Raw genomic sequence first — 17586 nt, forward strand, 5'->3', positions numbered from 1 at the left:
TGCTGAGTAATAAATTCCTGTTAACACAGATAATGTTTATTAATTAAAACAAAAGCTGAACTTTTCTAATGCTCAGAGTGATTTAGGTACAGGGTATTAGTTGTAACTGTTACAGATCAAGGGGCCAGTGTTTGAATACAACCTTCCTCAAATTTTTGGTTGTTCAGACCCAGGAGTTTGGTTGAAGTTCCTCTGGGTTAGAGATTGAGTGTCCTGGGTTAAGGGGAGGTTCATAGTTACAGTAAAGTAGTAGGGCATTTTTATTGGGCACAATGACTAGTAAAGCACAGACGATATATCCATTTCAACCATTTGAAATGGCTAAGATACTAATTAAACCCTGAAAACCAAGGTTTGTAATGAATCACTTTTATCAGAGGAATTTCCATTATGTTGACATACCTACCAACCATTTAAAAAAAACCAAAAAAACCAAAAGTCCAAAAGTTTGCAAGAAAATTGGGGATGACACTCCTAGGTTGTTTTTTTTATATTTGTTTGTGTATTTTGATTGGAAATTATAATGACAAAACTAAATAGTATTGGGAAATGTAGTTCAATGCATTTTTAAAATTTGACAGGCATCCATTTGTTTACATAACGTTTCGTGAATATTCCCATATTATTTTGCAACCCACTGCTGAAAATTTGATCACATTTGCCTGAGGTGCTAATCTCTCTGAACAGCCCTCTTTCACTATGTGTGTCTTATAAATATCTAAAATCATCCAATCTGTTGCCTTTCCTAATTCTTTCTAGAAGCTGCCTCATGTGGTGCTAAGTCTGTGATTTCAGCTGAGATCATTTATTCATTACTCTTCTCAATGGTTTTTGTGATTCTAAGGAACCTTTGGTCTCATAAATTGTCTATCGCAGGGTTCTGCCTTTCAATTGCCCACCTTAGCAGCAATCCTGCAGGCAAGTCTATTCACCAGTCATCAAACTGCCCTTGGGCAGTTCATCACATCTTTAGGGGATAACTACTATCCTTTGGCTTTCAGTTTCCCAACTCCTTCACAACTACTCTTTTCTTCTTTTTTAAGTCAGGCCTCAGGCATTAGACTTTGCTCTTTCTATTCTCCTTCTCTTCCAGATATGAGATTATAGCAGAAAAGGCCAGCCCAAGGATCTCTTTATGCACTCCCTGGTTATGGGTTGAATTCCCTCCTCCCCCATGCTTTAGCCCACATCTATCCTCACTTTATTCTATCAGATACAACAAATCCTGCATTGTGGCAGGGGTTAGACTAGATGGTCCTTGCAGTCCCCTTCTAGCCCTATTGTTCTATGATTCTATCATATTGTTACCAATTTTTTTTAATCTAGAAGGTAACCAAAATGCAGGATCTTGTGTGTTGTTTCCAGTAAGAGGAGAAACTGATGATAGAGTCAAGTGTTTCTTTCGATGTATAGAGTACTGTTTCCCTAAACAAAGCAGGAATCAAACAGCAGGAGACCATTTCTTTGATGACAGCTTCAACCCCCTTTCAGCCAACACTTGGCCCAAAATCTCTTTTCAAGGGTATGTCTGCACTGTGCAGTGAGCTCAGGTGCCTGGTATCTGGATCTGAGCACACGGATTAACATTCCCACAACAAAGTGCTACCCCCATTACCATGTCCTCACTGTTTCTTCATTTGTCCATGTGTGGCTGGCAGCATATTCCATAGCTCTGTATGCTGGGATGCTCCAGGATTCTATCCCAATCAGTTCTGAGTGGCAGTGTGTAGTTAGAACTAATCTAGTACAGAGACAGACTTATCCCTAGAGGGTGTCCCGTTGAGACAAAATGGAGGCAATTTTAACAAGGTCAGTCTTTTAAAGATCATATGTATTGACTCAGAAAATAGTCACTGTCACATTCCAGTGAACTTAATTTTTAGATGTATTCTTTTTCCAAAACTTGTTACATTTTTTTTCTGTTTCTTTTAGGAATGAGCCAACCGCAGATTGACTGAAAATCAGCCCAAAGCTTCAGTCAAAACTAGATCTAAACAAAATATTTTCTTCCTGACTTTAAACACATTGCCCGTTACAATGGGGTTCCCTCCATTCTTGGTTTGTCCATAGGCACTACCATAACAAAAGCAAGAATAACAGTTATTGTTATTGTTCTTACCATGGTATTTCTGACCTGACCAAAACCATGGAGTATTTGCAATAATATTTTACGTTTATACGCCTCTTTGGATGTCAAATTTTATTTTTAAAAGTTAGTAGGTAATATTTTTTCCATTTTATAGATGAGGGAATTGATAAATACAAAGTTTAAGGGTCAATTTAAGGGCCTCTGATTTTAGGTGCCTCAACTTTTGAATGTCCAGTTTTAAATAACTAAGGCCTAATGTTCAGAGCTACCACAGTTCCCATTTAATTCAGTTAGAGTTATGCATGCTCAGAACCTCAGAAAATCAAGCTTTGGGTATCCAAAGGTAGGCACTCAAAATAAAAGCAATTTTTTGAAAATGTAGGCTTAAATGATTTGCTCAAGGTACATAGTGAATGAGTCACTGAAAAAGTTGGGAATAAAACTCAGAACTCCAGATACTCAGTTCCCTGCTCTAGACACAGGATCTGGTTTAAGGAAATTTCCAGCAACCTTTATAGATCAACCTAGTTCCAATTAGTTGCAGGTTTTGTAACTTGATCATCACCAATTTCCTTTTCTGTTAGTGCTGAAATATGACTTATCTGTGTGGAAAATCAGGCATCTGTTCCCTCCAAACATAATTCAATGTTTTTGACCTCATGATGGTTCTTCATAAAAGCAACCAGGTGGCATCAATAGCAAACAGTTAAAGGATAACTGAGGCTAACTTCTCTTCACTAAGAAGTCTGAAGGAATGTCTAACATAGTGAACGCTTATGGGAAGGGGATAGGTTTAGAAGATAAAATTAAAAAAGAGCAAGTTAAAAATCACTTAGAAAAGTTAGATGCCTGCAAGTCACCAGGGCCTGAAGAAATGCATCCTAGAATACTCAAGGAGTTAATAGAGGAGGTATCTGAGCCTCTAGCTATTATCTTTGGAAAGTCATGGGAGACGGGAGAGATTCCAGAAGACTGGAAAAGGGCAAATATAGTGCCCATCTATAAAAAGGGAAATAAAAACAACCCAGGAAACTACAGACCAGTTATTTTAACTTCTGTGCCAGGGAAGATAATGGAGCAAGTAATTAAAGAAATCATCTGCAAACACTTGGAAGGTGGTAAAGTGATAGGGAGTAGCCAGCATGGATTTGTAAAGAACAAATCGTGTCAAACCAATCTGATAGCTTTCTTTGATAGGATAACGAGTCTTGTGGATAAGGCAGAAGCGATGGATGTGGTATACCTAGACTTTGGAAAGCATTTGATACTGTCTCGCATGATATCTTTATCGATAAATTAGGCAAATACAATTTAGATGGGGCTACTATAAGGTGAGTGCATAACTGACTGGATAACCATACTCAGAGAGTAGTTATTAATGGCTCCCAATCCTGCTGGAAAGGTATAACAAGTGGGGTTCCACAGGGGTCTGTTTTGGGACCGGCTCTGTTCAATATCTTCATCAACGACTTAGATGTTGGCATAGAAAGTACGCTTATTAAGTTTGCAGATGATACCAAACTAGGAGGGATTGCAACTGCTTTGGAGAGCAGGGTCGAAATTCAAAATGATCTGGACAAATTGGAGAAATGGTCTGAGGTAAACCGGATGAAGTTCAATAAAGACAAATGCAAAGTGCTCCACTTAGGAAGGAACAATCAGTTTCACACATACAGAATGGGAAGAGACTGTCTAGGAAGGAGTATGGCAGAAAGAGATCTAGGGGTCATAGTGGACTACAAGCTAAATATGAGTCAACAGTGTGATACTGTTGCAAAAAAAGCAAACGTGATTCTGGGATGCATTAACAGATGTGTTGTAAACAAGACACGAGAAGTCATTCTTCTGCTCTACTCTGCGCTGGTTAGGCCTCAACTGGAGTATTATGTCCAGTTCTGGGCACTGCATTTCAAGAAAGATGTGGAGAAATTGGAGAGGGTCCAGAGAAGAGCAACAAGAATGATTAAAGGTCTTGAGAACATGACCTATGAAGGAAGTCTAAAAGAATTGGGTTTATTTAGTTTGGAAAAGAGAAGACTGAGAGGGGACATGATGGCAGTTTTCAGGTATCTAAAAGGGTGTCATCAGGAGGAGGGAGAAAACTTGTTCACCTTAGCCTCTAATGATAGAACAAGAAGCAATGGGCTTAAACTGCAGCAAGGGAGATTTAGGTTGGACATTAGGAAAAAGTTCCTAACTGTCAGGGTAGTTAAACACTGGAATAAATTGCCTAGGGAGGTTATGGAATCTCCATCTCTGGAGATATTTAAGAGTAGATTAGATAAATATCTATCAGGGATGGTCTAGACAGTATTTGGTCCTGCCATGAGGGCAAGGGACTAGACTCGATGACCTCTCGAGGTCCCTTCCAGTCCTAGAGTCTATGAATCTATGAATCTATAATGTAGACACAAAACAGGTAGCTTTGGAAATTCCCCATGAGCAAGAGAACAGTAAAAGTCCTGAAGCAATGCTGAAAATAAGGTCTCTAAAACACTTGTTTCAGCCCATTGAGTTTTACGTTATAAATTTAACTTGCTGAATGCCTTGTAAATCCAGGAAAACACTGGAACATCTTTTAAATGTTTCCAAATTCTCGAGGTTTTCAAATAAACTGGCTTCTACATATATTTCTAATGACACCTCTTGGAGTTTTCTACCATATGCTGCTTTTCCATGAAATAGGACTTGGTTGTCACTGGATGCTAGGAGAAAACACAGAAATAGTACATAACAATGAAATGAGGTTTTGGCAGATTTATTTAATGTATTGTGTAATCTTTGCTGGAGTGTAGTAGTGGCTCTTTTATACCTAGCAGTTATTCAAACACATCTCTCTCACTACTGTAAAAATATTAAACCTAAGTAACATTTTAAATATAGCTGGTTGAAAATATCAACATATGGAATTTTCACTACATTTTTCATAAACATTTTGAATTTTGACCTCCCCCCTAAAAAAAGAGATGAAATGTTCATGAAAATTTTCATGAAAAGTACATCCCTTTGGTCAAGCAGCTCTTATTTTTAATGCTAGGGCTATTTTCAATATCACTGGTTTCAGAGTAGCAGCCATGTTAGTCTGTGTCCGCCAAAAGAACAGGAGTATTTGTGGCACCTTAGAGACGAACAAATTTATTTGAGCACCAAAGCTTATGCTCAAAGAAATTTATTCGTCTCTAAGGTGCCACAAGTACTCCTGGTTTTTTTGAATATCACTGTATCACTTTTGCTTTTAAGTACATGTGTAGCTGAATCTTGTGATCTTTTGCTTAATTATTTTTTGCATGGATAAGCAAGTGACAATTGTATAAGTATTTTATAAATGATTTGACAGTCATATCATGGTCTGATGTACCTTGTTGTTGTTAAAAAGCACCAGTTACACATTGTGATACATTTTCTTTTTATAATATGTGAATGGCTTTTATTGTACAGGCCATACAGACTGTAGCGACTGACAGCACTGGCTAAAGCCAGATATATGGTTGTGCAAGGAAATGTGCTATTTTCCTCTACTATATCAATCCTTGCTCTCGCTTGGTCAGAGACCAACAGTCATGGTTCCTTATCACATGATTTGTTATATGTGCAAATGGGATCTAGGATGAGAAAACCAAGCTCATTTTCCCTTGTAACCTAAGCCTGGATTTGAGGTCAGTTCTCTAGAGATAACATGGTTAATGGTGCACCACTTAGTTATTTAAGGCTAGATTCTGCTACCCTTACACTGAGAACAACATCCTGTTCAAGCAGCCCCCCTGGTTTGACACTCCATAGTGCCTTTCTCCTCAAGTAGTCCCATTGAAATACTGAGGATCAAGCAACTATACAGCATAAGTAAATGTTGGCAGAACCGTGCCCTCATAGCTTTTAAACTATGATAACAAACTTCTTTATAGTATGTATGATAGATCTGGTCAGGCTCCCCCAGTCAGCAGCTCGCCAGATTGCTGTGAGGGGACCCAGACACTATATCCTAGGTGTTTTAAGCCTCCGGAGTCTGAACACAGCCCAGGTGCTGTCACTATCTTGGGTCCCTAAACACACTCTCGGAGTAGATCTTATATCTGTCACCCCTTCCCATGAGCATGCAGCACAGCACCCTGGAAATAATTTTGACACCTCTGGCTTCCCTTGTAACTTAAACACGTGTCTCCCAGAACGCCACCCAAAGGTGTGAGTCCTCTGGTTTACCTCTTCAAAGGGCCACATGCAAGTGTAGCATACAACACAGACGCAACATACAGAAATCTAACACATTACTGCTCTTTATTTAATCACATGAGAAATACACAGATCTATACAAAAACAAATAAACCCTAAACTCATTTCTCTGATTTAGTCTCCTCACCACTCCAGAGCATTTTGTGGGCTGGGGTTAGGGTCCTCTGTAGGATCCATGATCCTTCCCCTGCAGCTGCATGACTTCTCTTCCTAAACTTGAAGCTTTTCTCCCTAGGTGCGCTTACTTCCTCTATCTCCTTCCCTTCTTTTGACCAAATTTCCTCTGCATGTCTCTCTTTTCTCTGTGAGTCCAAACCCCTTACTCTTCCCCTTGTTTGGAAATTTTCCATTCTGCCAGTGCCAGCCCCTTGCAGAGAGAAGGTGGAAAGAACAGTTTTTTCCTAGGATGCAATTACTTTTTTGTGCTCCCCAGGTAAGACCTATTCAGGTGCTGATAGTTCTTTCACGATTGTCCTTGGTCTAGCAGAGACATGCTTTCCGGCTTGTAAGTCATGGTGATTACACAGACCCAGAGGCATTCCATGATACAACAATTTTATAATAATATCAATCAGAATTCATAAGACAGATCCCCCAAACCATCACAGTATGTTTTTCAACATCTGCTGTGGGTCCTACCCCCTCTTGCATGCCGGGTTTTTCAGTTTGGCTATACCTGGGGAATGGTAACAGAAGGAGTGATATGAAAAGTCTAAGCAAATCAAGTGCATTGACATAGAAGGTCAGCATAGATTGGTTTATAACTAGCAAATGCTTCTCAGGGTAAGTACAGGCCATGCACTGTGGGGGAGATATTTATTGAGGAAATTCATGCTTAGAATTATTGATTGATGACTGCTAAGAAATTGCATTGTCTCTAGTCTGATCAGTGGCAGTTCACACATCTGATTGACATTTCAGGTGCCTGAATATTACCGTCCCCTTACAAGGACAAAGCTGTCAGACTGCCGTTTGCCATCTATTTTTATTTTGTTGTTGGTTTTTGTGAGTCTGTAATCAGCTCCATTTGTTCTTTCGCTGATCTGAAAAAGATTGTTACAAGGAGCAGCCAAAATGAGTCTGCAGTCCTACAGATTGCTTTCTGACCTTATTCTGTCCTTCACTTCAGAACCCTTTTCTTCACAGTGGTCCTCCCATCACCATAACAGCATTTCTGATAGTTGGATTTGTTTGAGCTCAATTTTTGTATTTATAACTGGTGTATCTTTAAAACAACTGAGGGCAAAATCCTAGAATCAGTTTGTAGCATAAGTGTCTGTGTCATGCTCTGGAGATCTCCCAAGTGGCCAACTGGAGGAAGAAATTCTTCCCCCGGGCGTTGAAATGGGAGGGACCTAGGAGGGAGTGGAGATTGCCCAGCACTACAATCATTTCCCATTCCAGGCAGTCTTATGACCTGTGTTACACAGGAGGTCAGATTAGAACAGAACAATGGTCCCTTCTGATTTTATAACCTATTTAACTGGCAGTGGAACCACTCCACAGCTGATGCCTTAGCTCACATGCATCCATGTATGTTGGAAGTGTAAATTCAATTCTATCATTTTCTGTGCACAGTTGCCTAATATACATGCATAAATATGGGATTTAAGGACACAATGGGTGCACACAGATGTATAGTACAAAACTCCTTTCCTTCCTGTGGGTTAGCCTTTATATTTAAGTACAGTCCAAAAGCAGGACTACACTTATAACATTAAAAGGTTTTTCTGAACCAGATTTGCTGTCTCTCCCTGCGGCTCTTTCTGATGCCAAGAGGAACTCAGCCTTTTATAGCACTGGGTTGGTGCTAACATGATGGTCTGGCTGTTAGGCTGAGTCAGCAAAGTAACTCTTCACCTTCTGACAGAATTCTACAGTCTGACACTTGGTCAGATCCAAATTCTGCCCCATTTACACACATGTAACCTCATTTACTTAAAAATGCCTGAATGTTTTTGCTGTAAATACATTTTTTTAAAGTAAGTGACATTTTAGTTCTTATTATTCATTGAACTGAAGACCTTGTGTGCTAAAATAAATACTGTATCTATTATATTCAGTATGGCCTTGGTCTTTCAACCATAACTGTATAAAGACTTTTCTTTGAATTATGAATCCTGGGCCTTGATCATGCAAATCTGGGCAGATGTCTGCCCACATAAATCAGATAGTAGGGTCCAGTTGGTTTGTACAGAAAGGTAACTAATAATGCATACATATTCACTGAACAGATATATTTGTGAAAAATAATATACATTCTGAGAAAAGGTTCTAAACAAGTATATCTCTGTTTGTCCTGCATGTACTCTCTTATTGAGCATGCAGTATATCGGGGTAGGCAACCTATGGTATGTGTGCCGATGGCAGCATGCGAGCTGATTTTCAGTGGCACTCACACTGCCCAGGTCCTGGCCACTGGTTCGGGGGGCTCTGCATTTTAATTTAAATTTAAATGAAGCTTCTTAAACATTTTAAAAACCTTATTTACTTTACATACAACAATAGTTTAGTTATATATTATAGACTTATAGAAAGAGACCTTCTAAAAAGGTTAAAATGTATTACTGGCACGCGAAACCTTAAATTAGAGTGAATAAGTGAAGACTTGGCACACCAATTCTGAAAGTTGCCAACCCCTGCAGTATATGCTCCTTTGAAAATTACATTTCTCTTAAAGTCATAGAATTTCTTTATCGGAAAAATGTTTTATTTGATTTTTAATCCAAAAAAATCATCTCCCCTTCCCCACTCATGTTACTCAAAGAGATATTTCAACCAGAATACAAACCAAAGTAGTGGGATAAAGCTTTCCTGTCTACCATCAGTCATAATATATTTCTAATAAAGAGCAAAGATTTATTTATCCATATACAGAAAACATATAAATAAGGATTAACTTCAAAAATCCTGACAGTTGGGGGTCAGAAAGCATGATAAACTTTCAACTTCTCTGTCAGGCAATTACAATAGGACTGCCCTGGTGCTAGTATCCACTGAATTCAATTTTTTTACTGGAGATTAATGGAGGAACTACAGCAAGCTTTTTAGCTGCTGTGAATGAGGAGCCATATGAAAGCAGAGCAAATCCAAACTTCTCACGCTGGGTTCCTGTATGCTATATCCATATGATATAATTTTATGGCCCCTGTCATAAACAGATAGCTAAGGGTTAATGTCTCTTTCACCTGAAGCACCTGACCAGAGGACCAATCAGGAAACCGGATTTTTTCAACTCTGGGTGGAGGGAATTTTGTGTCTAAGGTCTTTGTTTTCTGTCTGCCTGCTTTCTCTGAGCTTTGGAGAAGTAGTTTCTGTTTTCTAATCTTCTGTTTCTAAGTGTATGGACAAAGAGATCAGATAGTAAGTTATATGGTTTCTTTTCTTTGGTATTTGCATGAATATAAGTGCTGGAGTGCTTTGATTTGTATTCTTTTTGAATAAGGCTGTTTATTCAATATTCTTTTAAGCAATCGACCCTGTATTTTGTTACCTTAATACAGAGAGACCATTTGTATGTATTTTTTCTTTCTTTTTTATATAAAGCTTTCTTTTAAGACCTGTTGGAGTTTTCTTTTCAGGGAAATTGAGTCTGTACTCACCAGGGAATTGGTGGGAGGAAGAAATCAGGGGGAGATCTGTGTGTGTTGGATTTGCTAGCCTGATTTGGCATTCCCTCTGGATGAAGAGGAAAGTACTTTTTGTTTCCAGGACTGGGAACAAAGAGGGGGAGTCACTCTGTGTAGTTTCACAGAGCTTGTGTCTGTGTATCTCTCCAGGAGCACCTGGAGGGGGGAAGGGAAAAAGGATTATTTCCCTTTGTTGTGAGACTCAAGGGATTTGGGTCTTGGGGTCCCCAGGGAAGGTTTTTCAGGGGGACCAGAGTGCCCCAAAACACTCTAATTTTTTGGGTGGTGGCAGCAAGTACCAGGTCCAAGCTGGTAACTAAGCTTGGAGGTTTTCATGCTAACCCCCATATTTTGGACGCTAAGGTCCAAATCTGGGACTAAGGTTATGATATGGTGGTAGCGGTGGGATATAGACAGAATCCAGAAGCCAGTAGGAATATTATATTTTTCTCTTCTCTGCTAAGGGCTTTTTAGCAGAGAGAAACAGTTTGGTTTTAAAAGGGAACCAGAGAGAATTTTTTTTTCTGCTCTCTCTGGCAGTTTGTGGCTTGCATGTTAAGCAACAAGCCATTAAGGAGCTGTTACAGGTCTTTTGTCATGCAATAGCACTCCCATTAGGAGGTAAGTACCAGCACTATATGCATGCAAATAAAGTGGTTTTTCAGGTTTACTAACATTGAAGATTAGCTAAAGGCACTGTTGCTAGGCAGACTTCAGGAGGCAACAGAGAACCTGCAGTTCAGAAGATAAACACCGGAGGGCACCCCAACCCAAGAAAACAGGAACCATGACTTCTAAGGCAAAAATTGAGGCCGAAAAACAAATCAAAGAAGCTAAACACAGGCGACAACTGGAAATAAAACAAAAAGAGATGGAGATAAAAAAAAAGGAAGAAAGCATCAAACTGGCAGCCTTCCAAAGAGAACAGGCAGCCAAAGAGGCAGCACACAAAAGAAAACTAGAAGAAGAAGAGGTGGCCCACCGAAGGAAACAAGCAGAAGAAGAGTTGGCCCACCGCCGAGAAATGGAAAAACAACAAAAAGAAAATGAAGAGAAGGAAAAACAGAGAAAACATGAACTGGACTTGGCAAAAGCTGGGCTGCATGTGCCAGCCAACCCTAACAACCCGGCGCCAATTATTGCTCCACAGCACAGGAAATTTCCCACTTACAAGGCAGGTGATGACACCGAGGCCTTCTTGGAAAATTTTGAAAGAGCCTGTCTTGGGTACAACATCCCCGAAGACCAGTACATGGTAGAATTGAGGTCACAGCTCAGTGGACCTTTAGCAGAGGTGGCAGCTGAAATGCCTAAGCAGCAAATGAATGACTATAAACTTTTTCAAACCAAGGCCAGATACAGAATGGGGATAACCCCAGATCATGCCCGTCGGCGCTTCAGAACCCAAAAGTGGAAACCAGAGGTGTCATTTCCCAAACACGCCTACTACATTGCAAAAAACTATGAGGCCTGGATAACAGGAAACAACGTTCAAACCTTGGAAGAACTGCACCTCCTCATACAAATGGAGCAGTTCTTGGATGGTGTTCCTGAAGACATCACATGGTACATACAAGATGGAAAACCCAAAGATCTCGCTGAGGCGGGGGAGATTGGAGCCAAATGGACGGAACTGGCAGAAAGCAAGAAAGCTACTGTCAAGGGGAACGATTACCCCAGGGGGCACACAGACCATAAACCTTACAACCGAGGACAGCCAAAGACCCCACATACCACCCAAGTAAAGCCACAGACACCCTACCCTTCAACCTCACCAGTCTCCAGTAACTCACCTCGGCCCAGTGACCCATCAGATGGAAGATGCTTTAAGTGTAATAAACTGGGACATATCAAGGCCAACTGTCCAAAGAACACCATGCGAGTGCAATTCATTACACTACCATCACACCAAAAATCCCCAGGCCCGGATGCCTCTCAAATACCCTTGGAGCGAAGGGAAAATTTGAGAGTGGGCGGAAATAATGTTACTGCGTGGAGAGACACGGGGGCACAAGTGTCAGCTATCCACCAATCCTTCGTTGACCCCAAATTCATCAACCCAAAGGCCAAAGTTACAATTTACCCCTTCATGTCACAAGCTGTAGACTTGCCTACAGCTCAACTGCCTGTCCAGTACAAAGGCTGGTCAGGAATGTGGACTTTTGCAGTCTATGACAATTATCCTATCCCCATGCTACTGGGGGAAGACTTGGCCAACCAGGTGAGGCGGGCCAAGAGAGTGGGAATGGTTACCCGTAGCCAAACCAGGCAAGCTTCCAGACCCATTCCTGTTCCTGAACCGTCCACAGAGGCCCCGTCTGTGTTACCAGAGACCCAGACAGAGGTAGTGGACCCGGATTCCATGCCAACCACTGAAACAGCCACAACACCTCCAGTCCCAGGCCCGGAACTGGAACAGCAACCAGCACCAGCAATTGCAACCCCATCTTCAAACTCAAAGCCAGAGGGCGCCAGCGAGCCACAACTGGCAGAAACAACAGACAGCCATACCCAAAAGGCTCAGCCAGAGCCTGAAATACCCTCAGGTGCACCAGCGGAGAGCGGTACACCAGCAACGGAAACAACCCCATCACCTACATCGCTTCCAGAGGGACCAAGCCCAAGTCCACAGTCTAAGAAAGAACTGGTGACCCCAGCCTCAAGGGAACAGTTCCAGGCTAAGCAGGAAGCGGATGACAGCCTTCAGAAAGCTTGGGCGGCGGCACGGAGCACCCCACCGCCTCTCAGCTCTTCTAATCGATCCCGGTTTGTTATAGACCAAGGACTTTTATACAAGGAAATTCTTTCTGGTGGACACCGGGAAGAATGGCAGCCGCAAAAACAGTTGGTGGTTCCAACTAAGTACCGGGGGAAGCTCTTAAGCTTAGCCCATGATCATCCCAGTGGCCATGCTGGGGTGAACAGAACCAAGGACCGGTTGGGGAAGTCCTTCCACTGGGAGGGGATGGGCAAGGATGTTGCCAAGTATGTCCGGTCTTGTGAGGTATGCCAAAGAGTGGGAAAGCCTCAAGACCAGGTCAAGGCCCCTCTCCAGCCACTCCCCATAATTGAGGTCCCATTTCAGTGAGTAGCTGTGGATATTCTGGGCCCTTTCCCAAAAAAGACGCCCAGAGGAAAGCAGTACGTACTGACTTTAGTGGACTTTGCTACCCGATGGCCGGAAGCAGTAGCTCTAGGCAACACCAGGACTAACACTGTGTGCCTGGCCCTAACAGACATCTTTGCCAGGGTAGGTTGGCCCTCCAACATCCTTACAGATTCAGGGTCTAATTTCCTGGCAGGGACCATGGAAAAACTGTGGAAAACTCATGGGGTGAATCACTTGGTTGCCACCCCGTACCACCATCAAACCAATGGCCTGGTGGAAAGGTTCAATGGAACTTTGGGGGCCATGATACGAAAATTCATCAACAAATTCTCCAATAATTGGGACCTAGTGTTGCAGCAGTTGCTGTTTGCCTACAAGGCTGTACCACATCCCAGTTTAGGGTTTTCACCATTTGAACTTGTGTATGGTCACGAGGTTAAGGGACCATTACAGTTGGTGAAGCAGCAATGGGAGGGGTTTACGCCTTCTCCAGGAACTAACATTCTGGACTTTGTAAGCAACCTTCAAAGCACCCTCCGACACTCTTTAGCCCTTGCTAGAGAAAACCTAAAGGATGCTCAAGAAGAGCAAAAGGCCTGGTATGACAGACATGCCAGAGAACGTTCCTTCAAGGTAGGAGACCAGGTTATGGTCTCAAAGGCGCAACAGGCCCATAAGATGGAAGCATCATGGGAAGGGCCATTCACGGTCCAAGAGCGCCTGGGAACGGTAAACTACCTCATAGCATTTCCCAATTCCTCACTAAAGCCTAAAGTGTACCATGTTAATTCTCTCAAGCCTTTCTATTCCAGAGACTTACAGGTTTGTCAGTTTACAGTCCAGGGAGATGATGCTGAGTGGCCTAACGGTGTCTACTACGACGGGAAAAAAGACGGTGGCGTGGAAGAGGTGAACCTCTCAACCACCCTGGAACGTCTGCAGCGGCGACAAATCAAGGAGCTGTGCACTAGCTTCCCCCCATTGTTCTCAGCCACCCCAGGACGGACTAAACGGGCATACCACTCCATTAATACAGGTAATGCTCACCCAATCAGAACCCCACCCTACCGGGTGTCTCCTCATGCCCAAGCTGCTATAGAACGGGAGATCCAGAACATGCTACAGATGGGTATAATCCGCTCATCTACCAGTGCATGGGCATCTCCAGTGGTTCTGGTACCCAAACCAGATGGGAAAATACGCTTTTGCGTGGACTACCGTAAGCTAAATGCGGTAACTCGTCCGGACAACTATCCAATGCCACGCACCGATGAGCTATTAAAAAAGTTGGAACGTGCCCAGTTCATCTCTACAATAGACTTAACCAAGGGGTACTGGCAAGTACCGCTAGATGAACCTGCCAAGGAAAGGTCAGCATTCGTCACCCATGCGGGGGTGTATAAATTCAATGTCCTTCCTTTCGGCCTTCGAAATGCACCCGCCACCTTCCAGAGGCTGGTAGATGGTCTACTAGCTGGACTGGGAGAATTTGCAGTTGCCTACCTCGATGATGTGGCCATTTTTTCAGACTCCTGGCCCGAACACCTACTACACCTGGAAAAGGTCTTTGAGCGCATCAAGCAGGCAGAACTAACTGTTAAGGCCAAAAAGTGTCAAATAGGCCAAAACAGAGTGCCTTACCTGGGGCACCAGGTGGGTCGAGGAACCATAAACCTCCTACAGGCCAAGGTGGATGCTATCCAAAAGTGGCCTGTCCCACGGTCCAAGAAGCAGGTCCAATCCTTCTTAGGCTTGGCCGAATACTACAGGCGATTTGTACCACACTACAGCCAAATCGCTGCCCCATTGACCGACCTGACCAAAAAGACCCAGCCAAATGCCGTTAAGTGGACTGATGAGTGTCAAAAGGCCTTTACCCAACTTAAGGCAACGCTCATGTCTGACCCTGTGCTCAGGGCCCCGGACTTTGACAAGCCATTCCTAGTAACCACGGATGCATCTGAGCGTGGTATAGAAGCAGTGCTCATGCAGGAAGCAACAGATCACAACTTCCATCCTGTCGTGTTTCTCAGCAAGAAACTGTCTGAGAGGGAAAGTCACTGGTCAGTCAGTGAAAAGAAATGCTATGCCATTGTGTACGCCCTGGAAAAGCTACGCCCATATGTTTGGGGACGGCGGTTCCAACTACAAACTGACCATGCTGCACTAAAGTGGCTTCATACTGCCAAGGGGAACAACAAGAAACTTCTTCGTTGGAGTTTAGCTCTCCAAGATTTTGATTTTGAAATTCAACACATCACAGGAGCTTCTAACAAAGTTGCTAATGCTCTCTCCCGTGAGAGTTTCCCAAAATTCAGTAGTTAAAAAGTGTTCTTCAAATGTAGAAGTCTGTTAGTTATATACTTAGTAGTATATGTAAAGGTGCATGTGTTGCAATAATCTGTTTATTTTAAAGTTCTAGAAGGAAATCGCCGCCAGTGAGCTTCCCCACTGTCTGCAATTTGGGGGGCGTGTCATAAACAGATAGCTAAGGGTTAATGTCTCTTTCACCTGAAGCACCTGACCAGAGGACCAATCAGGAAACCGGATTTTTTCAACTCTGGGTGGAGGGAATTTTGTGTCTAAGGTCTTTGTTTTCTGTCTGCCTGCTTTCTCTGAGCTTTGGAGAAGTAGTTTCTGTTTTCTAATCTTCTGTTTCTAAGTGTATGGACAAAGAGATCAGACAGTAAGTTATATGGTTTCTTTTCTTTGGTATTTGCATGAATATAAGTGCTGGAGTGCTTTGATTTGTATTCTTTTTGAATAAGGCTGTTTATTCAATATTCTTTTAAGCAATCGACCCTGTATTTTGTTACCTTAATACAGAGAGACCATTTGTATGTATTTTTTCTTTCTTTTTTATATAAAGCTTTCTTTTAAGACCTGTTGGAGTTTTCTTTTCAGGGAAATTGAGTCTGTACTCACCAGGGAATTGGTGGGAGGAAGAAATCAGGGGGGAGATCTGTATGTGTTGAATTTGCTAGCCTGATTTGGCATTCCCTCTGGGTGAAGAGGAAAGTACTTTTTGTTTCCAGGACTGGGAACAGAGAGGGGGAGTCACTCTGTGTAGTTTCACAGAGCTTGTGTCTGTGTATCTCTCCAGGAGCACCTGGAGGGGGGAAGGGAAAAAGGATTATTTCCCTTTGTTGTGAGACTCAAGGGATTTGGGTCTTGGGGTCCCCAGGGAAGGTTTTTCAGGGGGACCAGAGTGCCCCAAAACACTCTAATTTTTTGGGTGGTGGCAGCAAGTACCAGGTCCAAGCTGGTAACTAAGCTTGGAGGTTTTCATGCTAACTCCCATATTTTGGACGCTAAGGTCCAAATCTGGGACTAAGGTTATGATAGCCCCCATTACCTAGTATCCAAGCATCTCACAATCTCTTAGTTTGTATTTTGTCCTCTGAATACCCCTGTGAGGTAAGGAAATATTATTAGCCCCATTTTACATGTGGGGAACTGAGGCAGAGACTAAGGGCTTGTCTTCACTGCAACAGTTAACTCAAGTTAGTACACTGGAGTTACTACTGCACTCAAGCAAGCCTAGTTCAAGGGAGAGCAGCCACACTGCAAAACAACACTATAGTTACACAGAGCGATATGATTAGCAGCACAAAGTGATTCAATTAGCTACTGCTGAGTGGTTGTAACAAGAGCTGTTGCATCCTCACTGCACCACTAGCTCAAACATCGGCATCACTCAAGCCTCGACCCACCCCCTCTGATAAGCCAGCTAGCTTGAGGTTAACACACTGCGTAACTCAAACTGGAAGTTTTTTGTGAGTGGACAGGAGTCGAGTTAGGGGTAACGCTAGAGTTTATAACTGGAACTAACTGTGCTGTGAAGAGACACTCTTTGTGACTTGGCCATAGTCACACTGGAAGCTTATGGCAGAGCAGAGAATTAAACTCAGGTCTTTCAAGCTTCATTCTAGAACTCTAACCACTGGGCCATCATCCCATGGAGACTGTAGAAAGCAGCTGCAAATATTTTTGGAATTACTCTTGCAACACTGGAAAACATCCCCTGATGTTACTTCTGGGAGCATCTCCACATAGACCTACTGGTGCTCACAGGAACATGCAAAAAATATTTTCTTCAGGCACAGTTCTTCTGATGTATATTTTATACAGCTTTCTTTTTTGCCTGTCTTTTTTTCCCTGCTACTTAGGATATTTTCATATAAATAAACAGTGGGAATCTCCACTCCACTTGGATGCAGTGAAGGGTGCAAGCTCCATGATCCTGGGCCAACCAGACTCAGGGCTGGTCTACACTACGGGGGGAAATCGATCTAAGATACACAACTTCAGCTACGTGAATAACGTAGCTGAAGTCAAAGTATCTTAGATCGAATTACCTACTGTCCTCATGGCGTGGGATCGATGTTCGCGGCTCCCCAGGTCGACTCTGCTACGGCCGTTAGGGTTGGTGGAATTCCGGGATCGATAGGAGCTCTTTCGGGGATCGATATATCACGTCTAGATGAGACGTGATATATCGATCCCCGAGAAATCGATTGCTACCCGCCGAT

The 17586-nt window shown here is 42.6% G+C and overlaps 1 protein-coding gene and 1 long non-coding RNA gene across 2 annotated transcripts in view; one reads left to right on the forward strand and one right to left on the reverse strand.

Moving 5' to 3' along the window:
• Positions 1–17586, forward strand: part of CNTNAP2 (contactin associated protein 2) — a 1698090-nt gene that overhangs the window by 1577952 nt on the left and 102552 nt on the right. The gene's annotated exons all lie outside the window — the stretch shown is intronic.
• Positions 1–17586, reverse strand: part of LOC127043773 (uncharacterized) — a 489959-nt gene that overhangs the window by 90097 nt on the left and 382276 nt on the right. The gene's annotated exons all lie outside the window — the stretch shown is intronic.

Source organism: Gopherus flavomarginatus, chromosome 2, assembly GCF_025201925.1.
Source record: "Gopherus flavomarginatus isolate rGopFla2 chromosome 2, rGopFla2.mat.asm, whole genome shotgun sequence".
NCBI classification, from domain to species: domain Eukaryota; kingdom Metazoa; phylum Chordata; order Testudines; family Testudinidae; genus Gopherus; species Gopherus flavomarginatus.